Source organism: Budorcas taxicolor, chromosome 1 (assembly GCF_023091745.1).
Source record: "Budorcas taxicolor isolate Tak-1 chromosome 1, Takin1.1, whole genome shotgun sequence".
Lineage (NCBI taxonomy): Eukaryota > Metazoa > Chordata > Mammalia > Artiodactyla > Bovidae > Budorcas > Budorcas taxicolor.
Window position 1 is genome coordinate 209,155,254 of NC_068910.1, and position 16,531 is coordinate 209,171,784.

A 16,531-nucleotide genomic window follows, 5' to 3' on the forward strand; every position below is an offset into this window, starting at 1 on the left:
AGCCACAGCAGCCCGATGGCACCTGCAGGGAAGAACCCTGATCTCCACTGCAGGGCTGGGCCCTGCTCCGGACCCCAGGGCCATCCTGGTGACTGCCCTGCTGTTCATTCCCTGGGGTCTAGGTGTAGCCCCTCTCAGCCCCTCCCCCACTGTTCCTTCTGGGAACACCACCAGATGAAAGAGGTCTTGGGACAGGAGAGCCCTGCTGGGAGTCAGAAGCTTGAGGCTCTTGGTGCTGAGCACCCACCACTGCCCCATTCTTTAATGGAGGGAAAGTTTGCTCTTCCCAGTCGGTCCTCCCCTCCCCTTCCTTCCCCTCCCCTCTCCTCCTTCTGCCCTTCTCTCTCCCCTCACCTGCATCTCCTGGTTGATCCATGGATGGTGGTCTTTACCAGGAATGACCCAGGAGAGGTTTTAATGAGCCTTTAAGAGAGGAAAAAAAAATCTTTACACAAACAACTGAAGGGAGCTTTCTTCTTTCCCTGCATGTGATCCTCTTTCCTGTGGTTGAGGGTTACTAACTGGTGTCAGGTTTCTGAGGCCCTCACCTCTGAGAAAGAGCTCCTTTTCATTTCATCCCCAGCTGCATTCACCCCAGCGTCCTGGCCACGAGAGGGCAAGAGAGCCCTTCCCCAAGGCCAGCAGAGGAGGGCGTGAAGGCAGATGGAGGAAGCGCCCACCCTGAGGCTGGCTGAGCCTCCCAACCCAAAGGAAGGAGCAGGGTTCCGAGCTGGGAAACCAAGTCTTCCCTGCCTGGCAAACCCCAAGAGCTACTCCAGGCCCCACGGCCCGGCCCAGCTCCCCACAAACAGGAACCAAGGATCCAGGAGGGAGAAGAAGGGAGGCCCTTGGCCTGGATCCAGGCAGGGGTGTCCTGTGAGCCCCAGGGACACCTGTTCAAGCCAGTGCTTCAATCTCCTCTCCCCTGGCCTCAAAAGGGTCATTCCTGGGTGCCCTGGGTCCCAATTCTGTGGGTGGGAGGAGACACAGGAGCAACTCTGAACTGGGAGTCTCTGAGAGACAGATTCTTCAGGAAGCTGGATTCCAGGGTGTGGCCCTCCCAGAGTTGGGAGGGTGGTGTCCTGACCAGACCCTGGAGGGGGTGTGTGGGGCGTGGGGTCCTCTTAAGAGAAGAGAGTAGATAGTACTTTGAGGGGGACCGCCCCCTCCAGCTTTGTCCTGTCGTGTCCACAGCTTGGACACTTCACAAACAGCCGTCAGATCACTGGGAGGTAGCCCAGGGTTGGGAGCAGACGGGGAGAGGAGAGGGGCAGTCTCCCGGCCGCCTGGTCTGCACTGGGTGCAGAGGGTCAGCGGGAGCAAGGCAGGGTGGGGTGCCGGGGGCAGGCCGGGCAGCCAACGCTGAGAACTCGCCAAGGTCCAGTAAAGTGAAGGCAGACCATGAGTCAGGGGGCCTCCACCCTCGGAGGGAGGACCTGGACCTTTAGGCCCAGCCCCTGAGAGCCGGAGGGGTAGAGGGGCCTGGGATCCCAAGCAGCGGCTCTCCTGGGAGCACAGAAACCCCAATACTCATGCTTCTCACTGGTACTTTCCAGGGTGCAGAGTGAATGACCTAGTCCACGTGTTAGGAGCTTTGGGACTTGATGTGGAATCCACCCTCTGCAGTTCTGGCATTTGTTGCTGGACCAGCACAGGGGAGCTGACCGCAGTGGGAGTCACTGTGGGCAGGGAACGTATAGCTTGGGCTGTGTGGCCATTGGCTATGCACCAGGATTTCTAAACTGCAGCACCTGCCCCATGGAACAAGCCAGGCCGCCACGTGACCCAGGCCACCGAGTGGCCAAATTGCAAGGCTGCCCAGGGTTTTCTGGGGGCGTGTGGATTCCTGTGGTCAGTACATGGGCCCAGCATCCCCTGACCGCCTGCCCACAGAGGGGCTTGCCCTCCAGGGTGGTGGCTCCCAGGACCAGCAGGAGGCCAGCTCAGGGACTCCTGGGGGTCCACAGTGAGAAAGTGACCAGGTGCCATTCCACCGGCCACTTGGGGCCCCCTCCCCACTGAGGCAGAGGCGGACCTCTCCCTCGGGGCCCAGTGGTCCTGCCTGCCCTGGACAAGCCAAGCCCCTAGCTCTGGCACAGCCTGGGTGGTCCTGTGGGGGTAGAAGGTCCTGGGGAGGTGGCTCGTTCCAGGGTGTGCTCTGTAGGGATGCTGGACCTGGGGGGATGCTGCCACCTTCGATGTCATGCTGGGAAGAGGACCCTGTGAACATCTGTGTCTCCATGGGAGCCTCCCCTCCAGCCCAGCTGGGAGGCAGGCTGCAGGGATGGGAACTCATGTCTCCCCCAGCAGAGGAACACCTGGTGGGAGTGGGCAGGGGGTTGTCAGAATTCATCTTAACAGCCTTTCTGGGATCGGAATACCAGCAAATGTCAAAAAGTGCGTAATTTGTTTTATCAAGCAGACTGCTTATTTATGTTTGGAGGGCTGGGCTATCTCCGGTGATCGTCAGCAGAAGCACAGGCAGTGCCAGGAAGGCTCGGGGCTCCTCCTCAGAAGGAGGCAGACTGGGGGGTCTGTGGATCCACGAGGAGGCCCACTGCGAGCTCTGAATGACGGCTCACCATGACCCTGTCCTGCTGGGCGTGGGCTCTGGGCCTGACCAGGACTGCAGATTCTTCCAGCTGAATCCCAGAAACTCAGATGGTGGACTTTGAGGGGCGGGTTTTGGACCAGCCTGTGAGAACCTGGACAGGGGGCAGAGGGGCCTTTATCCCTATTCCCCCCAACGTAATCACTGCAGTTGGGGCACAGTCTCCCCGAGACTCTCGGGTGACCCCCACTCTCTCTGCCTTTTCTCTGCTCCCCCCTCACCCCACATGGTGTGACTGACGCATCTGGTGTTTGGCAATCTCCAGTGTCCCCTGCAGCTCCCTGTCAATCTCCTTTCTCCAGCAGGTCACTCAGCCTCATCTCTGCAGGTGATGGAGGTCCAGGCTTACCTTAGGTTCTGAGCTTGAGCAAGAAATGGAAGCGACTGGAGGCAGAGAAGCTGCGGGGGGTGGTGAGGAGGGAGTGTGCAGCCCAGGGGCTGTGTGCTGCTGGGGTTTATAATTCTCTTTTTCAGATGCACAGACAACTGTCCTCTCATCATTCACTGAAAAACGTATCTTTCCTCACTGATGTGAAATGCTACCTTCATCTTGAACTAACTTTCTACAAACATGGTTCAGCCTCTGGTCTTTCAGTGCTGACCTATCTACATGTCAATTTCTGCACAACAACAGGTGCGTGGATTACGATGGCTTTACAGCAAGTTCCTTCTTGTGTTCTTTTAAAAATATGTGTCAGTGGAATGGATACATGTGTGTGTATGACTGGGTCCCTTTGCCATTCAGCTGAAACTGTCACAATATTGTTCATTAATCAGCTATACACCAATACAAAATAAAAATGTTTAAAATTAAAAGAAAATACGTCTCAGTGGAGTTGGCACATTTTCTCTTCCACTTGAAGATTAGAAGCTGCTGCTTCAAACCAGCCCTGCTGGTGGTTTTATGAGGGTTGTGCTGAGTGTGGGCACAGTTTAGAAAGCTGACATTGACGTGATGAGAAGCCCTGTTCAGGAAGGGGTCTGTCTGGAGACTTGTTTAGAACTTTAGTGATATTTCAAGTTTTCTTTTAAGAAAGAAATTGATCAACAGGGTTGGATTTGGAACTGCTCATTTCTTGGTTTATTTGTGGGTTTTGTTGCTATCACCAGTGGGACCCTTTTTCTCATGGAAATGTTATAATTATATACTGCTATTTTAATAAATGCTATTATTTTTGTATATTGACCTTAAAATTGGCCACTTCTAATTCTACTGGTTTGTCAGTTGATTGTTTTGGATTTTCTAGACGAATAGTCGTGTCACTATTAAATGATTGTGTTTTAATCTCTGCCTTTCTAGTCTTTGCATTTCGTGTATGTGTTCTTATATTGAGGGCTTCCCTGGTAGCTCAGCTGGTGAAGAATTCGCCTGCAGAAGGACTGCAGCGTGAAATCAAGTGTCTTTCTTTCGTTTCTGACCATAATGTGAATGGCTCTAATGCAGTCGTGTCCAACTCTGCGACTCTGTGGGCTGTAGTCTGTCAGGCTCCTCTGCCCATGGAATTCTCCAGGCAGAAATACAGGAGTGGGTAGCCATTTCCCTCTGCAGGGATCTTCCCGACACAAGGATCGAACCTGGGTCTCCAGCATTGCAGGCAAATTCTTTACGGTCTGAGTTGTCTACAGCCAAAAGGTCAAATCCAGCCCAGTTGATCAATCGATTCTCTTTGTAAATAAAGTTTTATCGGTACATAGCCACTCACACTGTTTTGCATATGGTCTAAATGCTTTGTGCTGTAACAATGATGTCAGATACTTGGGACAGTGACCATCAGTTCAGTTCAGTTCAGTCGCTCAGTTGTGTCTGACTCTTTGTGATCCCATGGACTGTAGCATGCCAGGCTTGCCTGTCCATCACCAACTCCTGGAACTTGCTCAAACTCATCTCCTTCAAGTCGGTGATGCCATCCAATCATCTCATCCTCTGTCGTCCCCTTCGTCTCATGCCTTCAATCTTTCTCAGCATCAGGGTCTTTTCCAGAGTCAGTTCTTCGCATCAGTAGCCAAAGTATTAGAGCGTCAGCTTCAGCATCAGTTCTTCCAGTGAATATTCAGGACTGATTTCCTTTAGAATTGACTGGTTGGATTTCCTTGCTGTCCAAGGGACTCTCAAGAATCTTCTCCAACCCCACAGTTCAAAAGCATCCGTTCTTTGGCGCTCAGATTTCTTTATGGTCTAACTCTCACATCCATACATGACCACTGGGAAAACCATAGCTTTGACTAGATGGACTTTTGACCACAAAGTAATGTCTCTGCTTTTTAATACATTGTCTAGGTTGGTCATAGCTTTTCTTCCAAGGAGCAAGTGTCTCAATTTCATGGCTGCAGTCACCATCTGCAGTGATTTCAGTGTCCATATGGCTCCTCAAATCTAAACTGTTTGCTATCTGACCCTTTATAGAAGTTTTATGACCCCTGTTCTAATGTATTTGGAGAAGGCAATGGCACCCCACTCCAGTACTCTTGCCTGGAAAATCCCATGGACAGAGGAGCCTGGTAGGCTGCAGTCCATGGGGTTGCTAAGAGTCGGACCCGACTGAGTGACTTCACTTTCACTTTTTACTTTCATGCGTTGGAGAAGGAAATGGCAACCCACTCCAGTGTTCTTGCTTAGAGAATCCCAGGGACGGAGGAGCCTGGTGGGCTGCTATCTATGGGGTTGCACAGAGTTGGACACGACTGAAGCAACTTAGCAGCAGCAGCAGCAGCAGCAGTTCTAATGTATTAAGTACAATATTTGTTAGAGGTTGAGGAATTTTCCTACCATACTTGGCTTCCTAAAAATTTTGCAGTTGTATGTACTTGGAATTCAATAATGAATATTAACTTGTACCAAATGCTTTGGGGCGGGGGGGCTGACTATCTTTTGAAATGATTGAGGATTTTCTTCTTTTTAATCTCCTAATGCAGCAAATTGAACTAACACGTTTTATAATGTTGACTCATCCTGGCATTCTTGAGATAAGCTTTACTTGCTCCTGGTGTATTGGATTCTCTGTCATTGCTTTTACTTAGAGTAATGATGTCCCTTCATCAATCATATGTCCCTATTGATGTGTTGTGTGTTTGTGTGTGTGTGTGTGTAAAAACCCACCGTTGGTTTTTCAGGATTTTGACTAGCTGTATAGAGTGAAGAGTGATGCTCTTGTCTTTTCTTGTGCCTGGGAAGGATATCAGCTCTTCACAACAATTCATCTGTTTGGAGTTCTTACTTGGCAACAGGCACATTTCTACATATTTTGCATGAGTTAAATCTTTAAACTTCACATCAACCCTGTGAAGTAGGCTCTATTTTTATGTCCATTTGACATTTGGGGAAACTGAGGCACAGGCCATTTCAGTGGCCTGTCCAAGGTCACTCTGCTGGCAGGAGGTGGAGATGGAACTAGGACTCAGAAGCTGGTCTCCGGGCTTGCATTCCTAAGCACAGGCCACTCTGTCCCTCCCTTGCAGGGAGATTACCCCTTAAAGGTTGTGAAAACATACATAACACCGCCTGTGCCCCCATCCCTGGCACCACTGGAATGACCAGATTTCCTATTTCTACTTGAGCCAATTTTGTGCTTTATATTTTTCAAGAAAACCATTTAATCTACCTTTTAAAATTTATCCCTACAAGCTGGAACATGATAGTTTCAAACTTTTCAAATCTCCCATTCTTTTTTCTCTCTCGCCTTTTCTTCTGGGGACACAGCATGTGTTCTGGGTGTGCACCTCCGTCACCCCCAGGGTCTGTTGAGTAAGACTGGGACAGTGGTTGGTTGTGAACTGCAGCCAGCAGGCTCTGTGGGGGCTTTCACATTAATGTCTGTCCCGCCCAGCAGAACATGAAAGGAAAGTTGCTATAAATACTGAGTTGCTTGGTTTTTAACATTTATCCAAGTTACCTTTACTACAGGGATTAGCTCATAACTTGGTTTCCATATTCCAACAGAGAATGTGTCTAAAGACACGGAGGAAAAAAGTTGTCAACAGGACGTGACTGAACATTTTACAAAGATGATACAGATGTGTTTTTAAGACTAACCTGCCAAAACATACTTGAAAAGTTCCTCCTCTGAATTTTGTTAATTGATGGAAATGTGCTGAGAATGGTGTTCATCAGAAGCATATAATAGGTTATGTCTACCAAAACCAGCTCAGAACTGGGGCAGCATCTGGTTAGGTGAGTGAGGTTAACATCCTGCAAAGCTGTCATACAGACGAGGTCTCAGAGGATGAACAAGATGGTGACGTGGGCTAGCAGTTAGCTGTGGTCAGTGTCTGGGGTGAGGCAGGTCTGCAGACCACATGGTCCGAGTTGTTTCCTTTGGGGAAGATAATGTGCTTCCGGCAGGAGCAGAGTTGGAGCTGGAGAATGCAGGCAGGGCTCTTATCACAGCCCTTGTCTGTGGGAACCTTCTGGACCAGGGAGTCTCATCCGGGCCAGTATCTCCAAAGGGGTTTAAAACCAGAGCTCCAAACAGCCCCTGGGACACGGGTGCCAGGCAACTTCACAGTCAGATGGAATGTGTGTCAAATATCGAATATTGAAATGCAGTGATTAAAGCCAGGACTTGCTCAAGGCTGGTCAAATGCCTCGGGGGGCTGGGGCTCACAGGCGTGGCTCTTTAAGCCTCCCTGTGTTGATGAGGCCTCTTGGCTGCAGAGACAGAACTGGACTTCCAGGGACTCGAGCTAAGAGAATGTACTGCTTGATCAAACTTCAAAGCTTTTGCACAGCAAAGGAAACCATCAACAAAACAAAAAGATAAACCCAGAATGGAAGTAAACACTTGCAAGCCGTGTGACTGACAAGGGTTGATTTCCAAAATATACAAACAGCTCATATAACTCAATATCAGTTAGAAGATCTAACTAGACTTTTCTCCAAAGAAGACATACTAACAGCCAACAGGCGCGTGAAAAGATGCTCAAAATTGCTAATCATCAGAGAAATGCAAACCAAAACCGCAGTGAGGTATCACCTCACACACGTCAAAACGGCCATCATTAAAAAGTCTACAAATAACAAATGCTGGAGAGGGAGAAAAGGGAGCCCTCCTACCCTATTGGTAGGAATGTAAATTGGTGCAGCCACTATGGAGAACAGCGTAGAGGTTCCTTAAAAAACTAAAAATAGAATTACCATCTGATTCACCAGTGCCACTCCGGGGCATATATCCAGACAGAACTCTAAAAACTCGAAAAGATACGCGCACCTGTGTGTTCACTATTCATGCTAGCCAAGACATGGGAGCAATCTAAATGTCCATGAACAGATGAATGGATAAAGATGGGAGATATACATATGATGGAATATTACTCAGAAAGAATGAAATAATGGCATTTGTGGCAACATGGATGGACATAGAGATTATCATACTTAAGTAAATCAGACAGAAAAAGAGAAATACAAACAATAAATGAATCTATATAAAACAGACTCAGAGACATAGGAAACAAATTTATGATTTCCTAAGAGTAGGGGAACCAGCTTCCCTAGTGGCTCAGTGGTAAAGAATCTGCCTGCAATGCAGGAGACTTGGAATCAATCCCTGGGTCAGGAAGATCCCCTGGAGAAGGGAATGGCTATCCACTCCAATATTCTTGCCTGGTGAATCCCATGTACAGAGGAGCCTCGCGGGCTACAGTCCATGGGATTGCAAAGATTCAGGCACAACTGAGCGACTATCACTAAAGGGTCAGGGAGGGATAAATTAGGAGTCTTGGATTAACAGATCCATACCACTATGTATAACAACAAAGATTTACTATATAACACGGCGAACAAAATTTGATATCATGTAATAACTTATAATGGAAAATGATCTGATTGCTTTGCTATATACCTGAAACTGGGCTTCCCAAGATAGTGCTAGTGGGTAAGGAACTTGCCTGTCAATGCAGGAGACATAAGAGGCTTGGGTTCTATCCCCAGGTTGGGAAGATCCCCTGGACAAGGGCATGGCAACCCACTCCAGCATTCTTGCCTGGAGAATCCCATGGACAGAGGAGCCTGGTGGACTCTGTCCATGGGGTCGCAAAGCATCAGACAAGACTGAAGCGACTTAGCATGCATGCATGCATGCCTGAAACTAACACAATATCGTAAATCAACTGTACTTCAATTAAAAAAAAAACAGCAGAATGTGCTGGGGTGTAGAGCAAACAGCCAGAGTAGGGGAGGGGAATGCAGGCTGGGGGTCCCTGTGATATCCCCAGCCCTCAGTTTCTCTTTCTCGCCCACCCCTCTCCCCTCACCTCTCCCCACTTCTCCTTCCACCTCATCTCTCTATGTGTTTCTGTCTCTCTCGCGCCTCTTCCTGGAGGAGGTAGACACATTAGAAGCTAGCAGAACACACTTCTGCCAACACCCTGCCTAGAAGGAGAGGGTGGGCACTGAGCGGAGAGGCTCCGTGGACTCCCTGGGGGCCAGACGTACAGGAAGCAGAGATGCTTGAACTTGGTGGCCTTTTGAAGTCACTTGGCTTTACAGATACAGAAAAGGTAAAGTAAGCACCGGACTCCTGAACCTAAAATGTTTTTGGAGACAGAAGTCTGGGGCTAGGACTCCTGGGAAGTATGGGTCCAGCATTTATACCCATGCCCTCACCACCCCACTGGGGCTTCTTGGGACCCCCAAAGCCCCCAGGAATTATGAGGGTTGGGAGGCTAGGAGAATTTCCCAGAGCTGGCTGGTCCACACAAACCCTGGAGGCATTTGAGAATGATTCCATCAGAGACCACAGGGATGGAATTTCCATCTTCTGCAAACCACAACTTTCTGTCTCAATCTCACAAAACTGGGAAAGCCTGGATCATGAGAACTTGAAAGCCAGCAGGAACTGTGCCTGCAGCAAAGTGTAGTCAGTGCCCTGGGAAGCGTCTCTGCCCGGAGTCACCCCAGGCATCTAGCCCACACGTGTGCCCATAGAACAGACTTCTGAAGCCCCGACCTTCCATCAGCCCCTCCTGCAGGGCCCTCCCTGTCTGTCCGGGGCCTTGCTTCCCCCAGGGAGGCCTGCCACACACACAGCCCCCTCTCCACTTCCTAATGCATCCGCGGCGCCTGGGGAATCTGAGAACAGCTGGTGAGGACCCCAGCGCTGTCCTGGGGCTGCCCACACCCTGCCTGTCCCAGACGCCCTGATGCACCCTCCTTGGTCCCTGCCCTCTGCCACTTCCTCCCTTGTCTCCTGGTCCTTTCTCCTGGTTCATCCCTCAGCTCTGGAATGCCTTTCAGTGCCTCTCACTCAAACCAAGGCAAACGCAACAGGAATCTACCCTGGAGCTTCCCCCATCCTCCTTGCTCACTGCACCCCCATGTGTCAAATGTGGGCAACCCCAAGACTTCACCCCCCCCACCCCTCGGGTTCCTCTTCCATCTCATTTGGGGGTGTGTTCTTCATCCCCTCAAGTCTGTCTCCTTCTCTGGGGCCTCCTCTTGTGTCTCACACCAGGACCTCAGTAGATTTTGTTGCCCAGATGAGGGAGGAAACAGCCGGGCCCACGGTGATCTGTGGGTTCTGCCTCCTGGGGTCCCTCCCGCTCTGTCCTTCAGTCCTCATGGCAACTCGGGGCGGGAGGGGGTTCCTCCCAAGTCCCTGGGACCTGAATGAGGTCAGCCCTGCCATGGGCCGCCCCACACTGCCCACCCTTCCTGGGTCCCACACCCAGCCTCCCAGACAGACAAATGCAGGCGTGCACTCTGGCTGACAAATCAAAGTGAGCTTTCTTCCGTCCCAGGCGACTCGGCCCCAGGCAAGGGCCCGGCCTGGTCAGGGGACCCGGTTTGATCCTGATTTAGTCTCTCATGCAGAGAGGTTTGGTTACCCATGGCCGTCACCCAGAGATTAAACTGAACCAGCAGGTCCCAGTGTGGGGCTGGGGCCCAAATCCTGGGGTGGGTCAGGAAGGCCCAGGTCCCGGTCTGCCTTTGGGCCTCTGGGGACGAGGCCGCCCGAGGTATACCCCTCTCTGGGCCCTGCTGATCCCGAGCAGCCTTTAGCTCAGCCAGAACCCACTGGCAAGTCAGTGTCATCCCAGTACCCAGTGGCTGTGGCCCCTAGGCTTGGATTCTTGTGGGAGAGGCCACACCAGGCAGTGCTGGCTCCAGGAACCCAGCCGGCACCCTGCACCCCTGTGCTGCCTCATGGACATAACCAGGGCCCATCCAGGGCGCCAGTGTCACCAAGGAGAAGGGCTGGAAGTGTCTTGTTGCAGGGAGGAATGCAAGACTCTGAGGTGGGGGAGGGACGGGAGTTGAGGATTTAGGCGTGAACCCTCGTTATCCAGGCAGCGCTTCCTGCTGCTAAGCTGCTGCTGCTAAGTCGCTTCAGTCGTGTCTGACTCTGCGACCCCAGAGAAGGCAGCCCACCAGGCTCCCCCGTCCCTGGGATTCTCCAGGCAAGAACACTGGAGTGGGTTGCCATTTTCTTCTCCAATGCATGAAAGTGAAACGTGAAAGTGAAGTCACTCAGTCGTGTCCAACTCTTCGTGACCCCATGGACTGCAGCCCACCAGGCTCCTCCATCCATGGGATTTTCCAGGCAAGAGTACTGGAGTGGGGTGCCATCACCTTCTCCGAGTGCTTCCTGCACTTAGTTTAAATATTCACTTGGAGATGCTGGTGTTTCAAAGTTCAGCCTCATGACAGCCAGATGAAGGGGCAGGAGAAGGGGCTGAGCAGCGGTTCTGGGTGCTTTTATCTCCCAAATATGCGCAGAGCAGCCACCCTCCCACTCAGAGGAAGTGCCTCAGCCCTCAGCCAGGGAGCTGCGCCCACCCTGGCCTCGCCCAGTGCTTCGACGTGGCCCCAGGGACGTCCCCAAGTGCTAGCCTCACACCCTGGAGCGTGGACACAGGCAGTCCACTGTCCCGAGAGGAAAGGCTATCTCCCTGATCAGAGCCAGGCGCCGGAGGCGTCCGAGCGATCCTGAGGCATGTGGGAAATCTATCAGCGTCCGCCTCAGAGAGCCTGTGGGCCGATGGCTTTTCCTTCTGCTCCTGAGAGCCTGGTGTGGCCCGGATGTACTCGCATCCCAGGGCGGCTGGCTTCTGTGTGCCCGCTGTCTGTGTCTGTCTGAGGAAGGAGGGGCTGGGGTTTCGTCTCCCCCACCCCCAGGCCAGACTGCAGCTTGTATCCCTGAGCCCAGCGGCCTCGCGGGACTGAGCGCCTTTCCCTCTGTCTCCAGACGTGTGGCTCCACGTCGCTCTGTGCACGCCTGGAACTGAACCACGTGTGCGTCATCTCCAGGGCCTGTGGGCTTTGCAGGAGCTCTTGGATGACAGGCCATCCTGCCCCAAGCTTGCGGGAGCTGGACCAGGGTCAAGGACAGCGGTGCCTCCCGGCCAGGATGGCAGCCGGGGAGGCACGGCTTTGTGTTGTCCCCTGAACCCAGTCCCCACAGGATGACCTGAAGTGGACCAGGTGACACCACACGCGTGTCTGCTCCTGAAGAGGAGCCCAGATCCGGGACCCAGCCCAGTAGGGGCCGTGCATCATGCTGCCCTGCGTATGGCAGCCTGGAAAAGGTCTCCTGGCGAGAAGGGCCATCGGGGCCGCCCCTGGGCACTGAGAGCAGGGGCGGGGCCACGGTCTGCCAGCCAAGGTCAGCCCCTGCGTGGGGCTCCCTGCGGGGGAAGTGTTACTGCCTCAGATAGCAGACCCGTGTCCGCTTGTCCTGTCCCCACGAGTCCACCCTGTGGACATAGCCTCACCAACTCCTCCCCAAGGGGTCCCACCCCTGCCGCTCCCAAACAACCCAGAACAAAATCAGAGGCAGCTCAGTGCTGCCCTCCAGGAACAGAATTGAGTCCAAACTTGGCCCTGCAGCCTTTCTAGCTGTCTGGACCTAGTGCCCTCTGACCCCGTGTGCCAGCCAGACCGCGGATTCCCCTCTGTCCTGGGTTGGCTCCACAGCCCTTTCTCAGGCACAAGAAACACTGCTCTGAGAAAGCATGGATGTAATCACATTTACACACTTAAAACAGTGCATGTGAGTGCGTGTGTGTGTGTGTGTACATACATATTATGTGCTGTTGTTCAGCTGCTAAGTCATGTCTGACTCTGCAACCCCACTGCTGTACAGCAGGCTTCCCTGTCCTTCACCATCTCCTGCAGTTTGCTCAAACTCATGTCCATTGAGTCGGTGATGCCATCCAACCATCTCATCCTCTGCCTTCCCCTTCTCCTTCTGCCTTCAATCTTTCCCAGCATCAGGGTCTTTTCCAATGAGTTGGCTATTTGCATCTAGTGGCCAAAGTATTGGAAGCTTTAGCTTCAGCATCAGTCCTTTCAATGAGTACTCAGGGTTGATTTCTTTTAGGATTGACTGGTTTGATCTCCTTGCTGTCCAAGGGACTCTCAAGAACCTTCTCTAGCACCACAATTCGAAAGCATCGATTCTTTGGTGCTCAGCCTTCTTTATGGTCCAACTCTCACTTCCATACATGACTACTGGAAAAACCATAGCTTTGACTATATGGACCTTTGTCAGCAAAGTGATGTCTCTGTTCCTTTAATACACCTATTATGCTGTGGTTAAAAACTTGGTGTTCCTGTCTTCACTTCTCCAGCTTCCAGGTCAAACCCCGGCCGTCAGCCCTCAGCCTTCCCTTTCAGCACTGCATAGGCGGGGTCACCTCGGTCAAGCCTTCTCCTTGGCAGGGGGCTACGGCTCCTCCGCACCCCCCAGTGTCCTTCATCTGTAGTGGCCCCGTCTGGCCAGCCCTGCAGGACTTGGTTTGGGACCTGGCCTTAGGAGTGAAATGGGACACGGTCCTGGAAGGTCAGGAAGGAGGGTCGAGAGGGGTGGCCTGCTCTGGAGTTGGCCTTCTAGAGACCGAATCCTGTGGCAGGCTGCTTTAAGGTTAGAACTTTCTGGGGGACAGTGCCAAGATCTACTGAGGCTGCATTTTATGTATTTATTTAATTCTGTTCAAAATACTTTCTAATTCCTCCCCATTTTAAAGGTACAACCATTTTATTTTATTATTAATTTGTTTGTTTGGCTGCCCTGGGCCTTCCCAGCCGAAGCATGCAGCTGGAACATATGGGATCTAGTTCCCTGACCAGCGATCAAACCCGGGCCCCCTGCACTGGGAACGCAGAGTCTTAGCCACTGGACCACCAGGGAGGTCCCCAAGACTGTGTTTTAAATAAACATTTGGAAAGCACACTGAGTGCATCATTTCCTGATCATTTGCTTTCATTGTTTGTATTTTAAAGATTATTGTTTAGAGATTCTCACCACGAAATATTATGTATTCTTTTAGAAAATTTGAATAAGCAAAACACAGAAAGTCAAAACTGTGTGCAGTTCCACACCCTGGAGATGAAGCTGCATTTTGGATGTTTCTCCAGGACAGCTCTCCAGCCTCATTTGCAAGGAAGTCGTGTGTGTGTTCGAACTCACACACTCATGGATGTATGTGTACATGTGTGCATGTGTGTACGTGTGTTTATATGTGTGTGCCTGTGTGTACGTAGTCTGGCTCAGCTACATGACATGTGTCTCTCCCTCCCCACGTCCAGGTCACAGGTAACACTCTTCCCTGGGGAATGGCCGTGGGAGCCGGAACCAGGCCTGTAGATGGCCAGGTAGCCCCCAGCCGCAGGACATGAGGTCAAGACTAAACTGACCAGAACCTTGAGCCTGGGTCCCAGAGAGGGACCCTGCCGAGTGGGTGTTCACAGTGGGCTTTCGCGATAGGGAGGAAGTGGGGAGAGGAGGCTCAGAGCTGAGGGGGTGCGGTCAGGGCAGTGAGCATGAGTGTGCCTCCCCACCTGCCCCCCTTGGCTTCTGAGTCCAGGCTGCAACCCTGCTGGGGGAGCCCCTTCCTCTCCATCCTCCTTGTCCCGGGCAACCCAGTGCTGCCACCCTCAGGACCCATGGGCCTGCATTCTGAACTGGGCAGATGGTTCTGGACGCTGGAACCCAGCTGCCAGAGCAACTGCCTTTTCTCCCAAAATTTTATTCTTATTTCAGAACAATTTCAAACATTTTGAAAAGTTGCAAAAACACACACAAAAAAGTTGCAAAAAATGCTCATATATTCCTTATCTAGAGACCCATTTTAGCCTTTCCGATTGTCCCCATAACAACCTTTGCGGCAAGGCGACCCACCCTAGAGTCACTCGGTGTGTCCAGCGGCCCTGTCTCTATTCTCCCTCCATCAGGAACATCTCCAGTCCTCCCTGGGCTTCCATGACCTTGACATTGTTGAAGAGTCACAAGGCCCCACTTTGGGTTTGCTGTGCTGCCTGGACTGAAGCAGACCCAGGCTGACCCCAGGGCAGAGGCTCACCTGGGTGTGTCCTGTCCTGTCTGGAGGCCATGGACGTATCCCCGTGTCAGGCCTGGGGCGCCAGTCCTGGCTGTCTGGTGACTGTGCGTCTGTAGGGGTTGCCTTTGGAAAGGCATGTCCTCTGTATAATTCGTGCGGGTTTGTGGGGACTCGCGGGATCAGTCCGTCCACGTTCGCCGCTGGGCGGCATCTTCGCCTGTTCTCACGGCCGGAAGGCTTCCTTGCTGTTGCAACCTGAGCCAGGCAGCGTGTTTCTAACCCCATCGTTGGTTGGCTGGAATTCTGGTGTAGGGAAGCACTGTCTCCTCTCCTCATTAGTTAATTAAATCTGTTTATGCTGACAGAGACTCACTTCCTGTGACAGGCTGTCACCTGTCACCGTCTTTGTTTTATTCTGATGCTGGAACGTGCCCTGGTAGGAGTCCCTGTAGACTGGTCTCCCATCTCTCCAATCTGCACCTGGGTCTGCAGGTGTCTCCTTCCCGAGTTCCAACCCTCAGCTTCCCCGGCCCCTCCTCCTACTGGACGCCCCTTCCCCAGCAGGAACCCAGGTCCTGGCGGCCCCGCACGTGTGCTATGGCTCAGCCGCTCCCCCCCAGCCCCAGCCTATGTAGGCAGGCCGCCGGCAGTGCCCTGTGAGGGCCCCTCTGCAGCACGCCGCCTCTGCCCCCGACTCTAACGCGCCTGCAGGGGCCTGACCTCCGCAGGACTCCCTCCCTGCCTGCTTCTCAACAGCAAGGAGATACCCGGGGACCTGAGGGGGGAGATCCTGGTGGGGGCGAGGGGACGCTAGCTCTACACCAGTCCCAGGGGTGAGGGGGCTCAGCTGGTCCCAGGGCAGCCCAAGGTCAGACAGACAGTAGAGGAGGGGAGACACTGGGGGTCGCAGGGGGACGGCAGGGGCAGGCAGGCACAGAGCGCATCCTCGCTGCACCCCCATCTCCCTGAGGCCGTGCGGGGTGTGGCACAGATCCAGGCTGGTCTGCAGATCCTGGAATCAGCCTCAGCCTCAGCCAGCGCTAATTGAGATTGTTCTCTTCTAATTGTTCTGGCCGCTCTGAGTAACCACCAGAGATTACCATATTTGTGACTGCCTTGGCCTGGAAGCATTCTGCTGGGGAGAAAGTAGCCCACAGCCAAGGGCAAGACTCCCAAGCAGGTCCAGGAACAAGGTTCCGTGTAACCGGGCGCCTCAGACGCCGATGTGACAAGTGGAAGACCAGGCGGCCGGACAGCTGAGCCATTCAGCTCCTGCAAGGCAGCAGCTGCCCCAGCACACAAAGGGGCTTTGTTCCTGTCACGTGCTCACGGGCCCTCTCCAACCTCGCTCTCGGGAGATGATGAGGTGTGGGAACTATTTGCCTCAGGCTACACTTGACATTTGACATTCACGCTGGACAAAGGGGCCCTGGGCAGCCTCCCCAGTCACTCCCTGCAGGGGGTCCTGACACCCAGCTGACCTGCCCCAGCCACCTCCCCATCAGCACCTTCCACTCAGGGCTGGTCTGAGCACAGGCAGCCCAGGGACCAAAGGAAGATGGAGCAGGACACACACGCATGTGCACACACACGTACACTCACAACAGGAACACACAGGCAATCACCTGCACACACACACCAAGAACA